The 26,319-nt window shown below is 41.0% G+C and overlaps 1 protein-coding gene across 7 annotated transcripts in view; it reads left to right on the forward strand.

Moving 5' to 3' along the window:
* Positions 1–26,319, forward strand: part of ELMO1 (engulfment and cell motility 1) — a 464,393-nt gene that overhangs the window by 334,066 nt on the left and 104,008 nt on the right. Inside the window, exon 1 of one of the 7 annotated variants that reach the window (XM_019483407.2) lies at positions 14,638–14,826. The exons of the other annotated variants lie outside the window; for them this stretch is intronic. The gene's annotated coding sequence lies outside the window, so the exon portion shown is untranslated. Of the gene's footprint in view, positions 1–14,637; positions 14,827–26,319 lie in introns of those variants that run through there. 7 annotated transcript variants of the gene reach the window in all.

Here is a 26,319-nt window from a genome sequence, read left to right on the forward strand (position 1 = left end):
ACCTACTGCAAGAGGACTGTCTTTCTTCACGTTTTCACATACATACATCATTCACTCTTTCATTACCTCTTTCCACATATGCCAGACATGCCACAAACCTTGCATAAGCATTTTCCTTATACTAAATTTAAGTTCTAAAATCACGAGACCAATTGGTCAAATATATCTAAAATCATGAGACCAGTATGTCCAATATGTTTATGCTAAGCAATAAGAAATTTAAAATAGATGGTTAATTTCAGAACTCTATTATTGACTGATCAAATTATTATAAAAAGTAAAATATAACAAGATTAACTTTATCTTAATGGTATATTTCATTATATAAAAAAGAAAAATAACAATATAAGCAATCAAAGCAATTACAGTTACTGCAATACTACAGGGGGTATTGCCCCGCTGCTCCACTGCCCTCCCATAGACTGGGAAGGAAGTGGGGGACCAGCTGCCTGCTGTTCCTTGTCCCTTCCCCAAACCAAGCTGTCCCTGGGCTAGGGAGTAGGAGGTGGGGTAGTGAGGGGTATTGCCCTGCTGCTTCACTCCCCTCCAGATCTGGTCTCTGGGAGAGTAGTGAAGTGGTGGGGAAAGACTCCTGCTTGTTCACCAAATTAGGGTTTTTCCAGTCTGGGGAAGCAGGGGAATTTCTCCCCCTCCCATGAACAGGAGGAGTGGAGCAGATACTGCTCCCCAGGCCTTTCCCTGATTGGGGTTACCCTGGTCTAGGGAAGATGTGGAGGCCCGAAAGAGGGGGCAGCTGCAGGCTGAACTGCTTCCTCTCTCAAAAAGGATTCTAGCAATGGAAGTTTCTGAGAAATTTTCACTGCTAGAAATGAACGTCTGTTCATACCCTGAAATTCAGTTCTCACACTTAGAACAGGATTCTTACACCTCAGCTGTATAGTAGGAGCTGGCAAATGTTGATTTATGGGCTTCTATTTTAGCCTGGCCTTTGTGTTCCCAGCCCAAACCATTATTTTATTTGACATCATAGTTTTGCTGTGCAGGGTGTAGTACAAGCATACATACAGACATGGTTGTATGCAGGTACATGGGAAATTTCATGAGCCATAGAAAAGATTACTCTGACTAGGCAAAACAAATAAAGGATGTCAGAAATCAAGTATCATTATCCCCATTACACAGATGGGAAGAGAGAGAACAGTTTGCTGAATGCTATTTAGGCAGCCAGTAGCAGAGCTGGGAATTGAATCCAGATCTTCCTGAGTCCCTGTCTAATTAAATGTTAAGCACAAGGCAGTCCATCTTTATTTTTATTTTACATATTCTGACCAGCAGAAATTTATCAGCATACAATCATTTTTTTTTCTGTTGAGGCAGCACCCTGAGTATATATGTAGAATGTTTTCCTTTATTTGCATATAATTTAAAAATTAAAGTGACCGAGTTGATATTTGCAAGAAGCTGGATTTTTGTTGTAAGTTTGCAAAATGGTGATGTGTTGGGATTTGGAGAGCAAAAGAAAATAAAGATGAGGAAAAAATGAAAAGATAGCACTCCATAGTCTCTTTCAGCACATCTTTCTTGAACAGCATGTGTAATCAGGGAAAATCAGAGGGCACATGCAAAAGAACTTGAGCTTGCAAATGAACATTTAGGTTAAAATGCTTTTCTCTATTTTTAAAGGACTATGAAGAGTATAGTTGTAAATGGCAAATCAAATATTTATGCACACATGCATGCATGTAAACCCATTATATGCTTGGCCTTAACACCAAGACTCCACCCACATTTAGCTATAGTCCTACAACTGGAGTTATAGGAGCAGACCCCTGCATCTGTCATTCACATCCCTACTGATGTACACTGATGCTGTGTGGGCCTAGGACTCCATTGCAGGATTAGGCTCTTGAATTGAAAGGGCAAACCTGCCAGCTTGCATCTCTTGCTTGCCTGGTTGTGATGCAGATAAGGTTCTAAAAGCATAAGGAGAGTGTACTTTCACCTATCTGAACAAGGTGCCCCGCTCTTGGAATGGGTTGTGAAGATTGATGCATGCTGTCAGTAAGTGTATCAGGCCTGAGTAGATAGGACAACTCGGGTGAATAAAAAATGCAGGAAGAGGTGAGTAAAGGTTGTGGGATCTACCCATTGTTACTATTTCAGAGAGAATCAGTATTGTAAGCTATACATTTTAAAAGCAAACAGTCTGACTATTAAAATGAGAATTGAAATAAAAGGGCTGCTTTGCAAAAGCAGCAAATCATTTTTTTTCAAAACAGTGCAAAGTAGTATTGGAAAAAAAATTCAGAGCTGCTAAAAATAATCAGGGACTGGAGGAAGAGAAGCAGGCAGAAGAAAAAAGTGCAGGCTCCATTAAGCTGTAGAAATTTTCCGTGGACACATAGCAGTACATTTGCAAAGCAGCATATGGGGGTTTATTCTGGTGGCTCTAATTTTAACATGAATGGGAGTCACATGGCATACTCCCTTGCATGCTGCTTTGAAAGTATACCCCCGAGTGGGGTTTAGGAAGATTAAAATCTCTTTAGAACAGGTTGTTTTTTGTTTTCTGGGGTTTTTTAACCAATTCTGAAATGTTTATAAATGACAGCATGAATAGAATTAAAGCCATCCTGCACAAAACACAGTGCTAATGTAACAGGTGGAAAATGTTTGACCAGGCTCTTTCAATATGCTGGTGTTTCAGTAACTGGAAGCTGAAGCTGGTAGCAGATAACTTGTGTGCTATTTCATCTTATGCTACTGTCTATGCATTCAGTTTGAGTTTTTGAGGAGCCTATTTCCCACCCAATCTTAAATGAGTTAATGATGCCTGTGTACTTTTGTAAAGGGCTTTGATACTCAGTAATCTATGGCTAGAAAAAGACATTCAAAAAGTCTGAGCCTGAATTGGTTAAATCTTTGCAGGTTAGACTAACCTGGCTAGGCTGAACCAGTTTGTAACTGTACAGACATTCCCTCTGGCCTGAAGAAATGCTGGCACATGCCTGCAGTGGCTCAGGTTAGAAACTGGGGGGAGGAGTGCGGGGGGGAAAGGCGCTAGAGCACCTCTCCTTTCCCTTCCATAGTGCTGAGCTGATGGTGGTCATGGCCAGGCCCCAGCAGGGCACTCTGAGGGAAGAGTCCACCCCCATGACCAGGAGGGAGCCAGCAGAGAGTGGATAACAGAGCATGTAGTTACATAGCAGGGAGTTACACAGGGACTTGATAGCATTTATTAGCCCATCCAGAAAACAAAAACCTCTCTCATTAGTCCATCTCTTAAACAACTTTTTCCAAGGAAGGAACAGAGGGACATTACCAGTTACCTGTTCAAAAAGCCCTAAGCCAACACTGTCCTGTCTGCCTTTGTCCTGTCTCCCACAGCACAGACTGTACCCAGCATGTGGTATGCTAGCTAATTCTGGGAGTTGTCTGTGCAAGGCAGAGGGAAGGGGGAATCCCTGCTTGAGCAGGGAGTGGTGATGGGGAGAGGGGGCAGGGGGAAGCCAGGCATACACAGCTGTACCTGCAGTCTCTGCCAGAGCTCCAGCCAGGGAGCAGAGAGGCAGAGCCAGCCCCGCTAGGCTGGAGCAGAGAGCAGAGCCCCACGCAGGGTTGCAAAGCATTTGGGATGCTGCGGGACTCTGATTTAACTTAAACCAGGCAGGGTCTGGAACAGACATTCCATAAACTGGTTTGACCCAAATCAGTTAAGTCTAATACTACATTCAACCAGGTTTATCTCTAACTGGTTTCAGCCACTTTCAAACTGGTTTATGTGCACTGAATTTATGTTCTGTTACAGATTTCAACTAGTTTCTGATCACTTAAATCTGTTTATGTGTAATGTCTGTCCCTAGCCCATATATTCAGAACTGTATGCCAGGGCAATTTCATGGTCATCATATCAATGTATCCTGGCTACTTTCTGTAGTCTGCCCCACCCATGTTTACAAAGCTCTTCTTGGGGAAAATAATATTTGAGTTCATTAATAATGAGTATTAGCTTTGTGCAGTGGTTATTTTAAATTGAATGTTTGTGTGTGCTGAGAGTGAAAGGGTGGTCTTTCAAACATTTTGCATTACTGCAGATACAGATCTTAAACAAACAGTTGTAGTTATAAGACTCCAGAGTATTCTGACTGATGAATTTAAAAGCTGGGACATTTCAGATGTCCTAAAGGAAAATTCCTAGGTCATCATATGAAGAACTAAGATTTTCCAGGTACATTTGGATTGTGCGGTCTCTCTATACTGAATTGGATTTACTATGTGAATGCTTGAACTTACTGTTTTAAAATATCAGCAGAATGCAACCTTTAGTACCCAGGAGTGTTGCTTTTGTTATTCTGGTCTCAGAGGTCTTGATATAGTGCTTAGATCAAATGTTTTGGTTAACAAAACCTGATTTTATAATCTCAATGGCTAGGGACAGAAATTACACATAAAGCGATTGGAAACTGTTTCAAATCTGTAACACAACAGAAGTTCAGTGCACATAAACTGTTTTCAAAATGGCCAAAACAAGTTTAAGATAAACCTGGATCGATGTAGTATCAGACTTAACTGATTTAGGTTAAATTGGTTTATTGAACTTCTGAACCAGATCCCCCTCCAGATTCAAGTTAGGTCACAGTCCCCCAGTATTTCAGGATGCTTTGCATGTCCCTCAATGCCTCCCGCCTCACAGGGTGGGCTGGCTAGCCTTGGCTATGGCTGTCTGCTCCAGCCGAGCAGGGAGGTGCGCTCTTGTGCTGGCTTCTGGCCTTAGCTACTACAGGCATGTGGCTGCATTTCCAGAATCAAAAGTGAATGTCTGTTCACTTGCTTATTGGTTCAATCTATGCAGCTTAGCCTAGCCTACAAAGGTTGAATCGATTCAACTTCAGGCTTCTTGATTGTCTGTATTTAGTAAGGAGCTTTTCTTTCTCTTTTTTTTTTTTTAGCATTCACTCATATACAATAAGAAAGGCAGGAAAGTTAGCAATGGCAAAAAGCCCACAAAGCAGTAAGTAAAATCTTCGTAGAAAATTAATGCTGTTAAATTCGATTCCTGAAAGTGCTCTTTTAATTTTTGATGTCTGCATCTGCAATCAAGAATGGCAAAGAACTGAAAGCAGAGTAATTTTAATGGACTACTTGCTGCTTTGCCAACTGAACCATTGACATCTAAATTAAAATAAAAAATCTTTCTGGGGAAGCTCTTATCAGCAAATGGTCACGTGGCACACAGAACTGACAGGCAGCACCCAGGAATACAGCATACATCTAAGCAGTATAATTCTTTACACTTCAAAGGAGAAGCATTTTGATTGAAGAGGAGTGAATGTATGAGGTAGGGTTTGCCTCTGAGATGGCAGGCCTGGTGGTGCTGCTGCAGTGTTGATGGCATTTTTAGCATGGGGATGATTGAGACAGAAGAAAAATGCACTCAGAAGATCAATTAGAGGAAGACTCATTAGCTGGAAGGAAGTTCTGAGCAGACGCGACAGCCTTGACAAAATGAGCCAGAACGCAGATAGAGTTGGGACTGGTGTGTGGGATGAATGTGAAATAGGTTTGTTGCAGAGCAGTTTCAAGGCATGCTTTCCAACTGCCAGTCCTTCCTACTAGTCTTGAGAGAAACAGTACCAATAGTTGAAATGTTGATTTAGAGCACAATAACCATAAAAAATATAACGGTGAATAAAGCTGGTTTTATAGTTAGTCTGTGCAGTCAACAGTTGTATTTGCAAAGCACAGTGGAAAGGAGGGAAGTTTGCTTATTCTTCACTACCTTTTGAGGAAATGCAGCTTTTCCCTTTCAATGAAGAATGTGGGATTTCTTTTGCTCTTAATTTACAAATTTCGCCTGGGCTTCCACACAGACTGCCCTATGATTTCCTCTAGGTCTTTGGGGTTGGTTGTTTTTTCTTTTATTATTTATATAGTATATTTGCAATTCTGTGAAATCAACAAGCTTGGTTGCTTGCTTTTTTTTTTTTTTTTTTTTTTTGTATCTCTTTGGCTGATATGTTGTTTGAGGACATGCCCTTTACCCTTCATATTTCTTTGTTTTCAAAGCTGAATCTGTTTCTTCTTAGTCCTTGGCTAGGGACAGAAGTTCAACATAAACTGGTTTAAGTGATCAGAAACTGGTTTAAATCTGTAACAGAACAGGAGCTCAGTGCACATAAACCAGTTTCAAAATGGCTGAAACTGGTTTAAGATAAACCTGGTTGAATGTAGTATCAGATTTAACTGATTTGGTTTATGAAACCAGTTTATGAAACTTCTGCCCCAGACCCCTTCCTAGTTCAAGTTTAATCACAGTCCCCCATCATCCCAGCATCCTTTACAGTCCTGAGCTGGGCTGGGCTGTGCTGTGTGTTCCAGAGAACAGTGCTTGCCCCACCCCCTTGCTCCCTAGCTGGAGCAGTGAGGGATGATTGACAAGGGGGGGGAAAGCCCAGCTGGGGATGCAGCCCAGTCTTCATGAGGGAGAACTGTTCTTCCCCCCAGGCAAACCCCAGCTGGGTTCTGGGGCCAGGGAGGGGGGGTTAAACACCCCTTTCCTGGCTCAAACTTGAGGAAGTGATGAGCAACCCTGCAGAGTTCTGCTGCTGTAATTCTGGACTACAAATCCCGAAAAGCTCGGGGCAGCAGGAAGAGGAACTGAACATGCAGCCAGAGAGCTATACTCTAGCGCCCCCTGGCTTCTGGCCTGAACCACACTGTAGGCATGTGGCTGCAGTTCATGAATCAAAGGTAAATGTCTGTTCACTTCTGTTTCAATTTAATCTGTGCATCTTAGACTAACCTGAAAAAATGGAATCGATTCAGCCTCCAGCTTTTTGACTGTCTGTACCTAGCCCTTAAGTTTCTCTAAACAAGGGATGACAAGGACATGGCTGTCTCATCAAGGAGAGCTGTATCATCTGGCCTTCAGTGCTGTTTGTCACATGCAGCATTTTCTGGCCTCTTCCCCACACGCTGTATGTGGTATATGGAACTTGTCTGGGATGGGCTGCACATAGCACTGGGCTGATTTTGATATGGTGCCTGTGCTGGACCAGCCTTGTGTGCTGGATCTGGCCAGCCTGGATGGGGCCCATAGACCAGCCTTGCTTACTGGATCTCACATGCAGGACTGGTCTGGTGCAGACACCACATGCTGTACATGCCCCAGACCAGCCCTACATGCTGCATGTATTGTATGTCAATGCATGCTTCATACAGTACATGAGGATGGAGCCAGCAGTGCATGCTACAAGCAGCATGCACAGGTGGTCCAGAGTGTGCATTGCATGTAGTGCCTGCCCAGCCCAGCCCTGCAGGCTGGATCCAGCATGTGGGACCAGTCTGTGGGCCTGATACAGCCCCATCCCTAGACCACCTCTTACGTAGACCAGCTGTTCTGGTTGCAAGTTCCCATTTTAAACACAGAACACTTCAAGGCACATAAAAAAAGACGAAGTGCGCAGAGGAGTAGACATAGTTGCATGTAAATAGGCATGTATGCGCTATGCTCATGGACATTTATTTACACATGCATAAATATTACTATGCTGGGGTTGTTTGAAAGGTTCGTTGCTATTACTTATTAGCAAGTTAATCATTGTTCTTTATGATTTTAATTCATCTTCAGTACAAACCTTTCCCTCTGTACTACGAATTTAATAAAGAACCTAAGTTTTAGTTGGTGAGTTGTATTATTTGACATTCAGCTTGTTAAGCATTAATTGTATTTGTAAGGCAGAGGTTGTGGTGAGAGCGGGAGCTGATTCATACAGTAGTTTCATCACTTTTAGAAAAATACTGTTATAATCATTCACAAATAAGCGAGGAAATTTTCTAGGTTCTGTTTCCATCTCTCCCTGTAACTCTAGACTTGAGTACTCCCTTTAATCTTTCTGTGCCTCAGTTTATCCTTTCAGGTGAATGAGATTACTGATATTTACCTACCTTTTCAAAAGTGGTGTCAGGTTTCCTTAATTTCTAAATCTTCCGGCGAAAGGGACAATGGAGGGGCAAAGCAGTGGTGTTAATGAAACATGCACAATCACTCTCGCATCATTTCTCCAAAGGTTGCTGAATATTTGATTGTTGCTTTTAAACATGGAAGAACCCAAACTGTTGACACAAAAACAAATAAACTACTTATCAGAACCTTCCTTTTTTCCAGCATTCGTAATAGAAATACACATGAGATTTTGAGAAGTCAAAGGGCGTGCATTGATGTTGTGGCTGTTCTGAAGGTTGTGCTAGGTTAATACTTTAAGCCTCTGCCTTCAAGGCTGTAAAATTCTCACACTAGGAACCTTTACCCTCTTCCCCCCTCAGAAAAAATGAAACATTTCTGGACAAATAGATGTAATATTCTTATATAGCAGATGCGCTGACACCTGGACTGCTGCAGTCTATTGGGTGAATAACCTACTGTTGAAATGGTTCCTAAGTACATATTTATGTAATTAACATATTAAAATATTCATAAAGGATTATTTTCTCAGATTAGCTTCAGAGTTAACTCGGATACTTCTGTGAACATATTTTTGCTTTTCTCATCTGTGGGTAAAGCATAATAAGTAAACAGCATCCTTTTGCTGTTTTACATGACTGAGGTGACATCAGCCTCATCCTCAAGATGAGCATAACATAATGCTCAATGGAATAGATGGTACTTCTTACAGTGTTTACCCATATCAAGCTTAACACTTTAGCAAGAAGGCATGTGTATGTGAGAGGGAGGGAGAGTAGAAAGTGAATATATAGCTTATTTTTTTGCAGTGCAACAGCATCAGTACAGCATTAGCATCTTGTGTACTCGTAACTTCTTATCTTGCCAACATTTAAAGGGAGTTCTTGAACTATTTATAGTCCAGGTAAATTTTGTCCTCATCGTTAACCCGGCAGCCTGTACAAAGGGAGCATTAGGGGGCAGCAGATGCCAGGTGCAGCATGCAACATTGGTAATTACTGAAGCTCCGTGGGACCAAAAGACCTCTGTATTGGCCAACAGTGTTCTGAACACAGCGAATGAGTGAGGTCAGGGGATTTTTTTTTACCTGATTAACATATGAAAGTCTTTCTAAATATGGCAGTGAATATTTTGGTGATGACCAAATTTACATAACAGGTTTAATCCAGAAGCCCAAGTATAGGAAATGATTATTTGGAAACTTGGCTTGCAGCACAGACAGGGAATGTTTCAGGTCCTGTAATGGTCCAAAGAACATTTCCTTTGGCCTTGTAATATTCTGTTTAGAATATAACCTAGTGATGGAAGAATGGATGATGGAGGTAGAAAGAAGTATTTAGATGTGTTTAGTCTGCAATCAGTATTTAGTCTGAAATCAGTCAGAATGCAGGGTAGATATGCACCTTCATAAGCTAAATAAAAGAGAGAGAGAGACAGAGAGTACAAGCTTTTGTAAATCTAAAGGCACAGACAGAAGAGCAGCTTTCCATTGTAATTCATGGTGCTTTACAAGAAGTGCCATGAGTTACAACAGTCCCCCAGACCCAACAGAAGTTTACTGTTGGGTCCTGAGGGTTGGGGAATCCAGCAGCTGCTGATCCACATACTTGGCTTGATTTTTCATTCATCTGTGGTTCTGCAATGGACTGCTATTGTATATTATATATCACCATTTTGTGTATTTGAAATGACTAGACGTAAATGAACTATAGAAATGCCAACCTAAGTCAAAGTTGTTTTACAGATAAACATTTGATATGTCATCTTCTCAGGTTAGGCACCCTCTTCATTAAGCCACACCCAATATTCAGTATCAAAATCCACTGAGCTTACAATTCAAACAATGTGAAATGGAATATCCATCATTTAAGGATGTAAATTGCTTTCTCCCCCCATCCCCATACACAACCCCCTTTTTTTTCTTTGTCAATACTTTGTTTCATTCTGCTATGTGGTATATTTATTTCTTTGAATCTGTTCATTATCTACTCCTTTTACTCCAAAATCTACCCTTAAAAGATGTTCTAGGTTTCTAGGCAGTGAAGTCATATGTTAATCGAGGCATGTGCTCTCAATAGAGGTAAAAAGTTGAAGGGTATACTTGTTGCTTATTGTACTGACCAAAAACAATCTAGTCTTTCCATTCTTTTTATTAGTAATAGTATGACTATTAATTTTATAATTCCCTTTTTCATCCCAGGATGTGTGTATTTCAGACGATGATAAAGTCATGGAAGACCCTTTCTAGATGAGCAAGTATTATTTTTCCAGTTTATAGGTGAAGAGATGGAGATATGGGTATGAAATGACATGGTCTAGATGATTCAACAAGTCACCATTGGGGATGCAAATACTCTTCCAAATTTTCTCGTAATCAAATGTTAGAGATGAGAAATGCCTAATAGGTGTTTATGTCCATTCCCTAGCTAATACAGGATTGTTTGTTATGCTCTGCTTACTTATAGGATCTCAGTTGTCAGGAAAGATGAAAAAGCACTGAAGTTTCGGAACCACTAGGCAGACCAGGTTCATATTTGTCTAAAGTCTAAACAATGTCAACTTCTCAGAAGGTCAGAGGTCAACATTAATTTGCATAAAATTAAATGAGTACTCTTCAATATGAAGCATTCTTTGGAGAGTGTAAGTCCCTGCATCTGAAGGGGGGGCTGCACTGATTAAGAAGTGCCACATAGTGGGCATGTCTATATGAGCTATGTGGGCACTTGAATAAACTCTGTAGCTCATTGCTTTGGAGTTTATTGCTCCTGAGTGCTGCGTCTGCATGTGTCCCCGGAAACGTAGCGCATTGAGGCAGGTTTGACCAGCCCTGGCTGGCAGGGACTTGGGGGATCAGCCTGCCAGCCCAGGGTTGCTCCCTCCAGTTCAAGGGGCTGGTTGGGGCACAAGAGTGCTTCAACATGGTGCTAACTGGTTGCAGCCCCACACTGAAGCATCCTTGTGCCCCAGCCAGCCAGGGCAGCATTTACACATGCACTGCTGCAGAGTTTTTTACTCCACAGCAGGATAGTACTTGTATTTACAAGTGATGGATGCAATATGGAGCCAATATGCACATGTAGGTGCACAATGTTTACTACACACCTAATTAGTCAACTGTGCAGTAAACATTTTGTGCAGATGCACCCAGTGAAAATAGTAACCTTTCAGCAATAAAGTAAACTGGAGAAGGGAGGAGCAGGCCCAGTAATACAGGAACAAACTGGCGCACACTCTGAGTTCTAAATACCATACTTTCCAAGGGTGGAACCCTTGAATCAGTGGATACTGGGTGCAGTCATTTGTCTCCCAGTAGAAAGGTGCAGGGTGATCCAAAGATGTATTGCAACCTCTCCATTCAGTGCCAGGATATTAAAGGCTCTGTATCTTTGCAGTTCCCATGGACTTTACCGGAGCTATGGTTACAGATCACCTCTGAAGGTCAGGCCTAATCCTTGCAAAGCTGTATTTGTGATTGTGCTTTAGACAGTTTATATGTCCAAATACAATGGCCCACTCAGATATACACATTGTGACTTGTAATAGGGCTGACCAAAAAATCAAGGTGAATGTATTATGCCAAACACACGTAATAATTAGAGCAATACAAAATTGGTGAGTGCAAAATCTTTGTGCAAGCAAAACAGTTTTGAGGCCCACGTTCCTTCTCCTCCTACTGTTTTGTTATATTTCATATATTCTATGCTAAAACCTTAAGTTTTAGTACAAAACTAATGTCTGTGTGAAAGGAAATTCTAAGGATTTCACCCAAAATCAAAGCACTTTTGGTATAAAAAATTGTCCATTTACAAGTGAGAAATGGAGGATTTCTTCATGGATTTGAAAGAAGCATCAGGAAATCAAGCACAATACAAAAGTGTCAAGCTTGAATGTCATTGCTATGTGTGTAAATGTTTCTCATATTCTTAGTAATTGAATCCCCTGCTCAAGGAGGGGTTGAAAGGTAAGAACTGGTTTTCTTCTAGACTGAATATTTTAGATGATATCTCCTTGCATATAGAATGTTGGATGAGTGAAACATTCACCCAAAATTTGCAGATCTATCGACTGTCCCTTTGAGAAGAAAGAACTTTTTTCACCACAAAGGGGAGAGAGAGGCATAGTCAGAAGAGCTAGCAGGTTCTGTGACTACTAAGAAGTCTGTGCAGATCCCAGCTCATCCCCGTAGGTGAATACCATCTTGTGTGACTATCTAGGCTTCTCTACATTAAGAAACTAAAAGGGGTTGTATTCCATTGATTGCACCCTCTGCTCCAATGATAACCTGCTGTCATAGAGTGGGGACACAGATATGAGAATTACTGCTGGATCAACAATCAGTAAGTTGTTTTTCCTTGAAAGCCCAGTGTCTTGTGAGAGTATTCCATAGAGAGCCATTGCTCTCTAATTCTACTCCATCCCATTTAAAAGACGTATTTCCTTTCCCCAGGATCTATTTATTACGTGTATTCAGCATAATACATTCACCTTGGGGTTTTGGGCAGCGTAGGGCATAATGCATTCATGAATCTCTCTTATATTGCATCCATTACTGTACTATTGGAACATATCACAATTTTTTATGTACTTATCCTTGCAACACCTCTGTGAGGAAAGAAAGTGCTATTATCCCCATTTTCCAACCAGAGAAATGCTAAAACACAGGGAGACGGTGTGGACTTGTCAAAGGTCACAGCAAGAGACTGTCAGAGAAGGGACTGTGTGCAAGTCTTCTGAGTCCTACACTGATTTCCCTAATCAGTAGCACTCTTGTTCTCATCATAAAATAAGTGGGAATATTTTTGGAGGGGAGAGACCAAGAAGCATCAAAACAGCCCAAAGAAAGGTACACCACATAGATTAAACAATCTGATCATCATCATGTTTGCTTGCAATGGCGGTTTGTTAAACAAGCTGAGAGCTAATTAATGGTTTTGTACTCTGCATATCATACCATGGTACTGGCAAAGAGAACAATTTATTTGATTAGGAAATTCTCCAATTTAATATTGCCTTAAACAGTAAATTACTGTGTAGAGGCTCACTAAGAAAGTGGCAGAAGATTCTTCTTTTGTCTAATTGTGTTTATTTGATATTACTGTGCACTTGTTTATTTCTGTTCTCCACATCTGTCTGCAACTCTGGGAACGAACAAAGCTTTAAATTCATACCGTCCATAAAACAGCAAAAAAAAAAAAGAATTGAACTACTGACACTTGCAAATAACAAGATATGCCCCTCCATCCAGTTCCCTTTGCCCTCAAACTACTCTGTTCCCAAATGCCTGGGGAAGAAAAGATGAGGTTTTCAGCAAACCCTGACAGCAAGCAAATTTGGGCTATAAATTAGCAAATTAACTACTTTTCTCAATTTAATGGTTCAAAACTAAAAGACCGAACATAAATTACTAAGATAGCAGGAGAAGGATGATAAAGATAGTTGCCATCAAGAAAATGACAGGATATAGTACTTTAAATGTCTAGTAAAACAGACACTGGAAAAAGTATTGAGATGTGAAATTCAGAGTGATACATTTTGTACAGAATTGTGGAGTAATTCTGACTTCTTTTGTGACTTTGGGCACACCACTCATCTTTTTCATGACTCAGTTACTAAGTCTGCGAAATGGCAATATTGGATATACGCTGTTTAGACACCCATGTCTATACATCGACTAAGATATATAGATGTCAAACCAGGGGGTGGTAGAAACTCAGCAGTTCTCTAGTGTATATTGAATACAGTGAATACATTTGAGGAGCAGGTCACTAGAAGTAATACACCCACACCTACAACCATCACTGAAATAAGTGGTTATTTGAGAAAGTTGGCCAGTATTAATAAATACCCCAAGGTCATGTTGTGGAACCTTTTTTATCTTTGTGACTTTCCCAGTAATATATTTCGTGGCTCCCGCAGAATAGCTGGAAAGCTAAACCTAACATTTTCATAGCCTGTAGAGTTGATTTGTGCTAGAATGCATACAAATGAACAGGACCAATTATCAGTGTGTACATATCTAAGCTGAATATACCTACCAGGGATTGACTATCAGTGTACCAGTGTGCATATATACATACCAACACGTCACATGCTTATACCTATGCACATGTGTGTGTGCATGCAGAGAGAAAGCAAACCTGCACGTGTGTGTGTCTGTATACGAGTGTGTATTTCCACAGTGTGCGTGTGTGGGGAAGGCAAACTCACAATCAAATAAGTAGTGAGAGTGGAGGAAAAAGATGCGATTGCAGTTGATTATGAGTCTGGCAGCAGATGTTCTACACAAATCCAGCTCGCTGCATCCAGTCTGTTTCCATGGTGATGGAATCAGTAATTGTTGAGCTCCAGCTTTCTCCCCTCCTCTTCTCCCAACAAGGTAGAAGCTGGAGATGAATCTGAACTCCCTTAAGACAATTGCCAGGCCCCTTAAAAGAAAAAAAAATAAGGTGGGGGGGTGGGAATGACAATGAGGAGACCCAGAGGCAGGGAACTATTATTTTTCCCATTATGATACTAAAAGTGAGGCGTTCTTCCTAGAAAATATGGTCTCCAAAGATGCTAAATAAATAAGCAGGAGTTTCCCTGAAATGGAGGCTCACTGTGATTGGCTGCTGTTCCCTATGTTCTTGCCAATCAGAGCACAATTAGGCTTCAGCACTCTAAACATAAGCAAAGCTACATGCTTATTCTTTTGGACTTGAACTGTACACCAGGCAAAGGTGAGCTAAGGGGGGGTCTCCTTTCACATGGCTAAACTGAAAACGGATCTCATTAAAGAGCTTCATCGGAGACCATCTGCCATTCACACACATTGTTCCTTCCACAGAAAGCATTAAGTCATTTTCTTGCTGTAGTATAGGAGGCGAATTTGTCATCCGGAACTATGGAGCTACTGGATCTCTGTAAGTAAATCTCTGTGTATACTTATCCTGGTATTTTCAAGATGAGAACAGATCAATAAAGTATGTATCTGCCAAGAATGATGAAGGCAAATTAGCTATAACTGCAAATAGCAGCAAGGTTTTTTTTTTCTTTCACATCTAGCTAGGTAGGTTTTTATTAATGGATCTAGACAACAGTACTTATGAGATGCTTGTTTTGTCTTGAGTTGTCTTTTATCCAAATTAAGATTAGTATATGGAAGGGTTCTGTATTTTCCTAAGCTAGTCAAATTGTTTCTGTATTTATTTAAAAAGAAAAGTAAATGTTTCAACCCAAATCACGTGTAATAGAAAACTGCAGGCACAGGATTCTGAGCTGCCTATAAGGTCACCAGTGCTTGTATTGTTGACAGGCACATTATTACAATGGGCTGTAAAACACTAACACAGACACTCAGCTAGAAAAGCATTAATTGCTGATCATCCATTGTTGTTCCCAACACAGAGATCTGTTGCTTTCTTTCCATTCAGTTATTTTTAAAAATACATTTCCCATGTTAGAGGGGCTCTTTTAAAAGCTATAATACAGAAGCCCTTTGTGTCTACACTGAACAGGTGAGTGTAGTGCAAGCTCAAAGAGTTTCTTTTCCTGCCCCCAAGGTAGGGATGTAAGTTGGAACTTGATTCTCCTACCTGGTGTAACTCTCTGGTTTAGATAGTGTAAAGCAGAAACAGTACTTTGAGAGGCATAAGGCAAATCTTTCCCTCCTTTGAGGTTGTTTGATCTATGAATTTGGCCCAATGTTGTTTGCATTTGGTTAGGTATTTGCCATCAGATTGAGAGCCCTGCTGCACAGAGCTCATAAATGAATCTTTCAGGTTAACCCTCTCAAAGTGTGTAGTTCATTTTTCCAGTTCAAGCAGCTCATAGGAAAAAAGATGGAAACAAGAGGAATTAGGAAAAGTTTTTATATTTTTGCTGTGTGGCTTCATTTGGCCATGCACTTCGGGAGATATAATAACCAGACTGCAAATACAAGGTGAAGCTGAGGAAGAGCCCAGTTTCGGTATAGTGTGCCCGTATGAGAAACTAAGCACAAAACTTCCTATCCCAACGTTGGGATCTGCTGGGAATCTGACTTGCACACAGCTGCCTGAAAATTTCATCCCAAGACTCTCCTTTTTAAATGTTGCTAAACCAATTGGTTTTGCTCTCTAGATATTTCCTTGCATGTTGTGGCAGGCAGAGGCACTGTGCAACTTACTCCTTCAGCTAAAAGAATAGAATCCAACAACGATGTTGATGCTGAGAAAGGAATTGCATACATAGTGTTAAGAGCTCTCTGATTAAGATGACATAATTATATTTATACAGCCAAAGTATCTGTTAATGAGAGGTGTTGTTGGCTCTTGGAATTATTTGTTGCATCGCCACTTCAGGAATGCATCGCCAATTCAGGAAGACTGCTGGTTAAGTATGAATGATTGCTTTTTGTGACCACTCTCTAAATTTACCAGTAATGCTTGGGGCACCTTTTGCTGAAATAATGGTCCCTGATATCCTAAGACAAATGACTAAAACCTAAATCACTTTCCTAATCTGTTCAAAGATAGGGATATTCTATTGATAACCGTTGGCTATTATTGGGAAACATTAAGCCATTTGACACTGCTGTAAGTGATGAAAATTAAATCCTTGAAATGAGGCAGTAATTTATCTGATATGCTACCAAGCAGTATATTCCCTTTTATTTATTGGTGTTCACATTGCTAGAAAAAAGAACTATAGCAAATAGCAGTCCAAGCAGAGACACCTACCACTCAGACTGAGAGGTGGACTCCTCAGGTCAGGGCTAATACATATTAGTCGGACACTTGGGGCATGCTTACACTTCCATTGCCTGGGGCATCTCTCTCCTGTGGAGAGACAGCTCCAGCCTCCAGGGTTATCATTTTGTGCCCTTTCCACAGGCATCAAAATGAACTTCTAATTTAATGGGAAAATTTAATTCTGTAGAATGATGGCTTTAAACCTTTTGCTGTGTCTGCGACTGTTCGTGCTTGGATTGAGAGAGAAATAGATCTGTAAGGTTAATGTAATACTAAGACATGATTTTAATTCTTACTAATGCTCCAGGGATATAGTTCAAACTGAATGTAAATCTGTCAGATTCAGTCTCCATCATTAACCAAATACTGTTTGACTGGTGGAATGCCTATTTCTCCTCTAACCTTGTTTGGAGGATTTGTTTACTTGTCTATCCCATGCATTAGCAGATAAAAGGAGAGGGAATAGGGAAAGGAGTGAGAAAGGGAGTGTTTTTTAATTGCTAAACCTTGGCTAGTGCATCATATCTCCATTTTATGGCTTCAAACTGAAGTGGTGACCAAATCAGAAAAAAAATTAGTGATACAATTAAATTCATGTTTGAATTAGATTTTTGGTCTAATGATGTATGGAACAATTGTTTGAGATCAGAACAGGTATGGTGGATGGTCTCTTAGACTACAAAGAAACAACTGCAGAATCACTGACCATAAGGATTCCACCAGCAGAACAAGGAGACTTCAGTGAGATTTGTGACATATTAGCAACAATCAGGACATGCAGTAGCTGAAAAAGGCAGTGATAATATAGCTTTAATTGTCTGGATTCATTTGGAAAGCACTTGCTTCAATGAGCTCTTTTATTTTTTCTGAGGGGGGGATCAGATCCCTAGCTTAATTAAAATTTGCACAACTTCAATGACTTTAGTAGAATGATACCACCTTCCTCCAGGTGTGAATTTCACCCTTGTTCTTCTGCTTACATTTCTCTGGGGAGACAGAGGTCCTTACAAGGAGGATTGATAGTTTAATTCCACCCCCCACCCTGTAACACCTTAACCCAAATAGAATAGACATTGTACACTTGATTTCTCTTAGCCATTGACTTGAGTCAGCTTGCTGTAAGCTATGTGCCATCTACCTTGTGACACATTTCTCTATGTTTCTGGGACTCTTGCAGAGCATCGTTTATATAACTGTAACCTTTAGTGGGAAAGTACAGCAGAAGGCTAAGAGGGATGCTTTCTTTACCAAGGAAGTGATGGTACAGATGGTTGTAGGTTTCAAATCGTACCAGGCTAGTCAGAGATTATTTATTTGGAACGTTGCATTTTTCTTTGGAATTTACCCTTTTCCTACTTCAGTCTAAACTCTGTTATCAATTGAGGTGATGCTAATACCAAGACTGTTATTTTCCCCCCCAAATCCATATGTTCATTTTTTGTCCCATTTATCAAACAGGTTGATGTAATTTGCACGTAGCTTTTCATAGTCAAATTCCAATTGCTGGGTCCTTGGAGTGGGTTTGCATATAAAGACCAGAGGAAATTAAAGATGTTAACTCTGTTTAAGGTTGCCGTCAAATTAAACTGGCTTCTCATTTTTGCTTATATTTGTGGTGGGAATTTTTTTTAGGGAAAAGCTACTTTTCTCTAGTATTAGGACCTGGCTAAGCAAAAATTTGAATTTGGGACTATTAACAAATCATTCTCACTTTCCACACAGACACATATCCATGCCACTACCTCACGGAAATAGAATGAAAATGAAACACCAGGAAAAAAAAGGGTGATTGAATTATGAAAAACCATTGATTAGCTTGACATCCATTTTGTTCAGCATTTTGAAGTGTTAATCTGAAAATTCTGTGCATCACAAAAGTTTTCTGAACAATAGGAACTGTCAACTCCAGCAGATTTTACAGAGTTGCCATTGTTCCTCCATTGTTGTGAAGCTCTAAGTGGCATACAAAAAGATTTTTGGCAGTTGCTCAGGAATGGTCTACTAAAGAGGCATCACATGTGGCCTACCTCGCATATGTTGTCTTTTGCAAATAGAATGTAGCTTAGCACAAAACCCTAGGTGCATGGCTAGCCCTGTCCCATTGTTTTATTTTACAGCTTTCTTCTAACTTATCCTCAAAAGCTCATTTTGGACTTTTCTTAATTACAAAGGTGGGGGGGGGGTGTGCACACGTGTGTGCGTGCCAGAATTCCAGTGTTTTCACTCACTTTCTTGACAGGTAGAGTCTGATTTCCCTCTGATATGTGTTTGACAGTAATGGTACTCCATTGATTTTAGTGGAACTGCCACTCATTTACAAGCATGAGAAGGAATTGATGTTCTTTGACCGTTTTGTGAGGGCAGAAGGCTGCACGCCTTTTTGTTACTGATCCAGAATGACCTCCACCCATCATTACCATCTCATGGAACATCAGGTTGGCACCTGCTTTTTGATCATACTAAAAATACAGTCTGTGTTGTAGGTTAGCTTAAATACTCCATGCACTTGCCCAACAAAGAAAAGCTATTTTCTATCAGCATACTGTAAAAATCCAGAAATAAAAAACAGCTCATAGCCCCTTTCAAAGACAAATTTAAAAAAACAACAAAACAAAATAATTCTTGGACCTGACAATTTTTCATCCTGATCCTCCACTCTGTCTTGCTTTACCTTTCACCAACTCAGATTATTTTGTGTCCTTTCATAGAGGGCCTACCCGTAACATTAGTAAATACTGTCAGGGCTTGAGAAGCGGCAAACCTAGTTTTATGCAAGGAAGTATGGTGCAGTAGTAAGCCATTAGCCTAAGATTTAAGATACCTCAGTTGAAGTCCTTGCTCTGGTATCAGGGGCCATATAAGAATTTTATTTTATGGTGTTTACCCTTTTTGCAACACTTCCCAGTGAGCTATAATATGTATATATACCATCCAAAAATATTAAGTTATCCTCCAATATAAATAGGGACATGACATGTCTGATGCCAGAAGTATTTGGTATAAGTAACATGCAGAGTTTACAAGCTCTGCTGGGGAAGTCACAACACTTGCAAATTCTGCAGGAGAAATCCTTTCCCAAGCAGACTTTATCTGGCTAAATTAACCACTTAAACCTTCAGTGCATAAATGAGTGCTTAGACAAATCTGCCGAAGTCCCCCTTTGGCAGTCATATATTGCCTTCACATAATCATAAACTTTGATTAGCTAGTGTTCGGACATACAAGACTCTGCTGTAATGTTCTAATTCAATCTTGCACTGCAATGAAAAGGAAAATATTCATATTAATATTAGTCTACTGTCAAATTAATATATCAAATAATGTCCTCTTAACCTGAATTGGTGGACTGCATTTGTCAGTGCTATTGATGTAGTGAAGAAAGTGTTCATTATATGGCTGGGAATCATAGTCTAGTAGTCTTCATTTCTTTTTTCTGCTTCAATTTTCTATATATAAAGTAGAGCATCATTATGGTGAGATCAGCTTTTATACAGGTATGTGCTTCAAGATTCACATTCAAAAGCATGTCACATGCTACATAAAGGATTTTTTTTAAGTTAGCTTTTTAAATATAGGTAACCTTCCATCCTGACCTACGTATTCACTTCCCGCTTGCATTTCAAAAAAGGTTGCTGCCCACATACAGGTACCTCTGATAAAAGCACAATTAAACACCATGTCTGCAGCATTGCCATTTTATTCTGACATCCAGAAGAATGAATGGTTAAAAGTGGAGAAGATGGTGAAAAGATTTGAATGAGTTCCCATTTATAAAAGGAAGGCACCCACGGTTCCTGGAGATTAATGGAACAGCTTCAAGATAAGCTACAGCTCTCTTACATAGAAGCGACAGAACATTTCTTTCTTTCTTTTCTTTTTAACCGTAGCCTTACCATGGTAATTTTACAGTGTTTAAAAATAAACAGCAAAATATTTCATATATCCTTCCAAATGTGATGTTGGCAAAAGTATATTCTGGAAGGAGATAGGAGGCTAACTTTGGGCAGGGCCATCCATTTGTGACCCAAACCTACTGTAAGGGGCAGACTTGTGTTATGCTGTTCTGAAGTCACCAAAAAAGCCTTAATTTCCCTCCTGTTCTAGGAATGGTGACAGTTCACATATCCAAAAGCACTGGAATAACCACTCGGGCTGTGCAAAACTTCGGTCCCTGATTCGATTTGGTGCAGATTCGGCCCAATTCGATGGCCGAATGTCTGAATCCAAATCAAATCAGAGGACTCTTTAATCTCTGTGAATCAAATTGGAACCCTCCGAATTGATTCAGAGAGATTCAGAAAGATTCAGAGATTTTGACATTGACATAGGTTTAAATGTTTTTTCTACATACTTCTGGGTAGCAGGTGGCTCATGAATGCTGCAATGCTGGGGTGCATGAAGTGTCCTACAGGAGTGCAGGGGTGCTCCCCAGTGTGCTCAGCAACAGACCCAAAGGGGACCAGAAGCACTTCTGGTCTAGTCTGGGTTCGCCAGGGAGCACACTTGAGGGCCCCCCTGCGCCCACCCAGCTCAACGGCTCGTGCCTCCTGTGTCTGTGGGGGGGACTTGGGGTCCCCCCACAGCCATTTGCTGAGTGGGGAGGGCATGGCTCCCCCCCCCACATGCTCCCTGGTGGATCCAGAAGTGTTCTGTGTTTGCTGCTAAGCACGTGGAGGGCCCCCCTGCACTCCTATGGGATGCTCCATGCATCCCAGCATCACAGTGTTCACAAGCCACACTGGTACCTCAAGGTATGTAGAAAAAACATTTAAAGCTGTGTCTATGTCTGAATCGCTGATTCTCCAGATCAGCATCAGATCTTCAGATTCGGATTCAGCCAATTCGAATCAGGGACAGTGATCCGAATCGAAAGATTGAATCACTGTCCCTGATTTGGGCTGAATCGGTATCAAATAGCACCCACTTTGCACACCCGTAATAACCACCCCTCTTGGGAACACGTAGGATGGAGATAGACTGACCCTGACTCTCTTCCTTTCTCAGTCATCTTAATGTGAGGAAGGATAGTGACTCTGCAGAATCAGTTTATACCTTTGTACAGGAGGTGGATGTTTGGCATAAGGGAGTAAAGTGTGCATGAGTTGCTTACTCGTTTGCATCAGCATGCCTGATAAGCAACAGTATAGCCCTTTGATTTCAACAATTAAGGGGGTGGCAATGTGTGCTATAGATACTTTTGCAGTGGAATATATTTGGAATGGTATTGCCATATTAGAGAGAAATCAGGGTAGATATGTACCTAGTACACTAACCAAACCAGAGATGCATAGCATAAGCTTTCATAAGTAGAGGGCTTACTTTAACAAATTCTGTGACCTCACAGCACCTAATGAAGCTGCTTACAAAAGCTTATGCTGTGCATCTCTGATTTAGTCAGTCTGTAAGGTGCAAATCTAGCCTGCCTGATGCCTGACCTCAGACTAACACAGCTAAAGACTTATTGCAGTATTACTCAGCCAGGAAAAGCTTGTCTGCCAAGCATACAGTTTGAATAAACCCATTAGGACTTCGGGGCACTCTGTTGTTATATGCTCAGCAACAGCAAAGCCACTCGATGACCCCTACTTTAGCTTAAGGAGTAGAAATATAGCTGCTGTGGTTCTAGTGTCAGCTTTTCATCTAGCAGGAGGAAAGGAAGCAAGGACTTACCTAGCGACATATTTTATGTCCCCATTCATGCCTTACCTCTGTGTAGGAAAACTGAAACTGTATTCCTGAAAGACGGTCCTCTGTATCTGCAGAGAGGGGATCAGGATTTGCCTCTCTAGTTTTGGGCTCTTTCATGTCTGGTGAAACTCTCAGGCTTACATGTGAAATATGTGTCCTCCACATGTGTATGTTGTGCCCCTAAAACCCTACACATTAGCACCACTGGCTGCTCTTGTACACAAAGTGAGCAGGCATGTGCAAATGCAGTTTGCACCAGAGGTGTTTATGGTCCTTTGTGTCTGTAATTAGAAGCTATGTAACACTGACATTGAATTTTTCTGTCTTTACATGCTATAACACGCCATTTTAGATCAGTTGTGTAGTAGAACTTTGGAAAACCCTGTGGAGTCCATTCAGTATTGTTGTGCAACTATTTTCTTTGATTTTCATGGGTTTCCATCCCTCTGAATTTCCATTTGAGTTTCAGCTTCAAATTGCCATAAATTCAGAGGCACCTCATGTTTTGGGAATATGATTAAAATACATGCAAGTCCCACCTACACATGCAAGTGGAATTATGCTGGTTTTAATACTATAGGCAGACTGTAAGTGAAAGATGAATAAAGCAGCTGAGTTTCATTTGTTTCTGTACACAACTCATGTATCAACTGAGTTTTACTTGGATGATTACCATTATTTGAAATCTGTGGTCCCCTTATTCAGAGAAAATTCTCATTGGGACCAGTAATGGGTTAGTCTGAATAAGGATCAGGCCCAGTGAATTTTATTAATTTGATTTGTGGACTGCAGTGCGTCCATGATAGCTAAACAAAAACCTCTTTACCAGAGTGAATATTGGATAGTGTGGGGATACAGACATGAGCAGCAATATGTTTCATTAATTTTTATAAGGAAACAAACTGCTGGTTGAGCGTGAGCCTTAGGATTACAGAGCAGTTTGTAGTAAGGCTTACACCAAGGAGGAAGTAATCACCTTTTTAATATGGTCTGGCATACAGAGGATTGGCTAATTGAATGAGACTCACTTTTCTCAGTAGAAAAAAATTAATGACAGATTTGTAACATGAAAAATATAGGAAAGCCCCACAGTTAATTATATGATTTTAAATGTAAACACCAGTGCTCTGTTGCTACATGTCCCAAAAGTTTGCCTGAGCTATGATTTTAAAAGGCTGATGCACCAAAATTCCAGACGTTGCTGCAGTTTGCAATAGCGGGCTGCCAAAAGATAATCACAGCATATAGTTCTTGCGATGCATAAAGAAACGTGTATATTGCATCATGATCTTCTTTTGCATATGCAGACACTAGCAACTGAATGCTGTTCCTTTCTGATCATGTCTTTGCATTGCAGGTGTCGTACAAAAATGTTTCGACATCCTTGGTGTCAGTTACTTAAGTTAGAAGCCCAAGGGGGCACAACTGTTGTAACTTGTGATTCTCATTTTTCTGACAGATTTAAGGTGTTAATCACGCTATAAATAGTAACCCAGGAACATACTAAAGCCAACTTATGGTATGATGATATAGCAAATGAGCCACAAAGATATACCACATATAATTTGAAACATCTTTGTGGCTTGCTGTATTGCGCCTTAAACTGAACATATGTCATGTCAAGGCTGACCTATGAGAAAACCCAATGCTCAGCTGACCAGCATGGGGCAGCCTCAGGGTCTGGGAAATAGCTGTCTCCTACCAGGTCAGTAGGATCAGCTGAGGGTGGCATCAGGTCCTGGACTCTGTGCCCCAACCCTATCCTTGAAGGCAGATGGGTGGAGGGGCTGTCAGCCTGACATGAGGGAGTGTCTCCCTGATCTCTAGTTCACTGTTCCCCAGACCTTTTTAAAAAGCAGGCATGCAGTGGGGAGCCCCAGCTGCATACTGGCTTTTTTAAAGTTTCCTGGGGAACCCCTAAAAGCAGCAGAGATGCTGGGCACAGGGTTTTGACAATCAGCTGATTGTTAGCTCACTGCACTGGGGACTCAAACCAGCCCTGGTGCAGTTCAGGGCTTGGCTGATAATCAGCTGAATGTTGGCTCCAGCCCAGACAATCAGCTGATCATAGAATTATAGAAAATAAGGGTTAGGAGGCACCTCAGGAGGTCATTTTGTCCAACCCCCAACGCAAAGCAGGACCATCCCCAATTAGATCATCTCAGTCAAGGCTTTGTGTAGCCAGGTCTCAAATACCTCCAAGGATGGAGAGTGCACAACCTCTCTGGGTAACCCATTCCAGTGCTTTACTACTCTCCTGGTGAGACACAAGAACAGTTGGGCTCCATCCTCTTTTGAACCCCCCTTTCCTGTAGTTGAAGGCTGCTATTAAATACCCTCTCGGTCTTCTCTTCTGCAGACTAAATAAGCCCAGTTCCCTCAGCCTCTCCTCATAAGTAATGTGTCCTAGCCACTGAACCATTTTTGTTGTCCTCTGTTGGACTCTCTCTGATTTGTCCACATCCTTTCTGTAGTAGGGGCCCCAAAAGTAAACACAGTACACCAGATGTGGCCTCACCAGTGCAGAATAGAGTAGAATAATTATTTCCCTTGATCTACTGTCAATGCTCCTACTAATGTAGCCTAGTATGCCATTAGCCTTCTTGGCAACAAGGGCACACTGTTGGCTCATATTCAGCTTATTGTCCCCTGTAACCACCACGTCCTTTTCTGCGGAGCTTCTGCCTAGCCAGTCAACTCCCAGGCTGTTGCAGTGCATGGGATTGTTCCGTCCTAAGTGCAGCACTTTGCACTTGTCCTTGTTGAACCTCATGAGATTTCTTTTGGCCCAATACTCCAATTTGTCTAGGTCACTTTGAATCCTAGTCCTACCCTCCAACATATCTGTTATTCCTCCCCAGCTTGGTGTTATCTTCAGACTTGCTGAGGATTCACTCTATGACATCTTCCATGTCATTGATGAAGGTATTGAACAAAACTGGCCCCAGGCTGACCCCTGGATTGTCAGCTCCAGCCCCTGACCTCACCCAGTTTGAAAGTAGTGGACAATCAGCTGATTGTCAGCACTAGCTGGACCTGTAGGCACTCCTCTTAACTTGCCAGAGCTGGGGGAGACCAGGACTATGATCCTGGGCTCCTCATGTGCTGGCCAGCAGTAATGGTACAACTGGGATCTGAGCCCAACAACTGAATGTCCTTCCATGCCCATAGGAAGTGTGATTGTTGGGACTGGGGATCAAATCCCATTACACCATTAAATGATTATATGCCAGGGGCCTCAGTGTCCTCACTAGTGGCAGTGGCAAAATTCCCATTAACTTCAATGGACCCAGAAGTTGACCTACAATCAAAGGCTTTTCTTTCCTGTGGAGGAAAGCTGTTGGTTAGTACAATGCAGAATGCCAAACTATACTATACTATACTTCCTGTTAAAGCAAAAGGAAAGTTTGGAAGTGTTCAGTGTTCAGTTAGTAGTAAAACAAGCAGTAATTTTTATAATGAATGAAAAAAATGCTTATTTTGCCATTCATAAAGGTCTGTAGATGGCTATTCCTCAGTGCAGAGAGAAGAGCAGGGAAAAAAAGTATTTTCAGCCAAACTTACTAATATGATTTAGTGGCATGGTCAATCAAATTGGTTCATCATCCCAACCAGTTTTGTAATTGCATTGATTTATCTTGTCCATCTTTGCAATTTTCCCTTGTTGATGATTCTGGTTTTGCCAAGGGACAAAACCTTGTTGAAACGCACATGTTCATCCGGCTGGCAGTTGATAAGAGCAGAGCAGAAAAGAGTAGAACTTCTATTGTTTGAATCAAATAATGATCACTGGCATTAAAAACCTTAGAGGCTTAGAGACTTTCATGGCAAAAAACCTTCTAGCATTCTTGCAACCAGTTTGCTTGAACCAGTTCTAATGTAAACACCTGACAAGTGTGTGTCAGATCATCCCTTGTGCCTGAACTGTAAAGTGCATGAATGCCAGCCAGACAAGACTCTTGAGCTAAAGCTGTAGAACCTATAAGCTGTTAAAGG

Source organism: Alligator mississippiensis, chromosome 5, assembly GCF_030867095.1.
Source record: "Alligator mississippiensis isolate rAllMis1 chromosome 5, rAllMis1, whole genome shotgun sequence".
NCBI lineage: Eukaryota > Metazoa > Chordata > Crocodylia > Alligatoridae > Alligator > Alligator mississippiensis.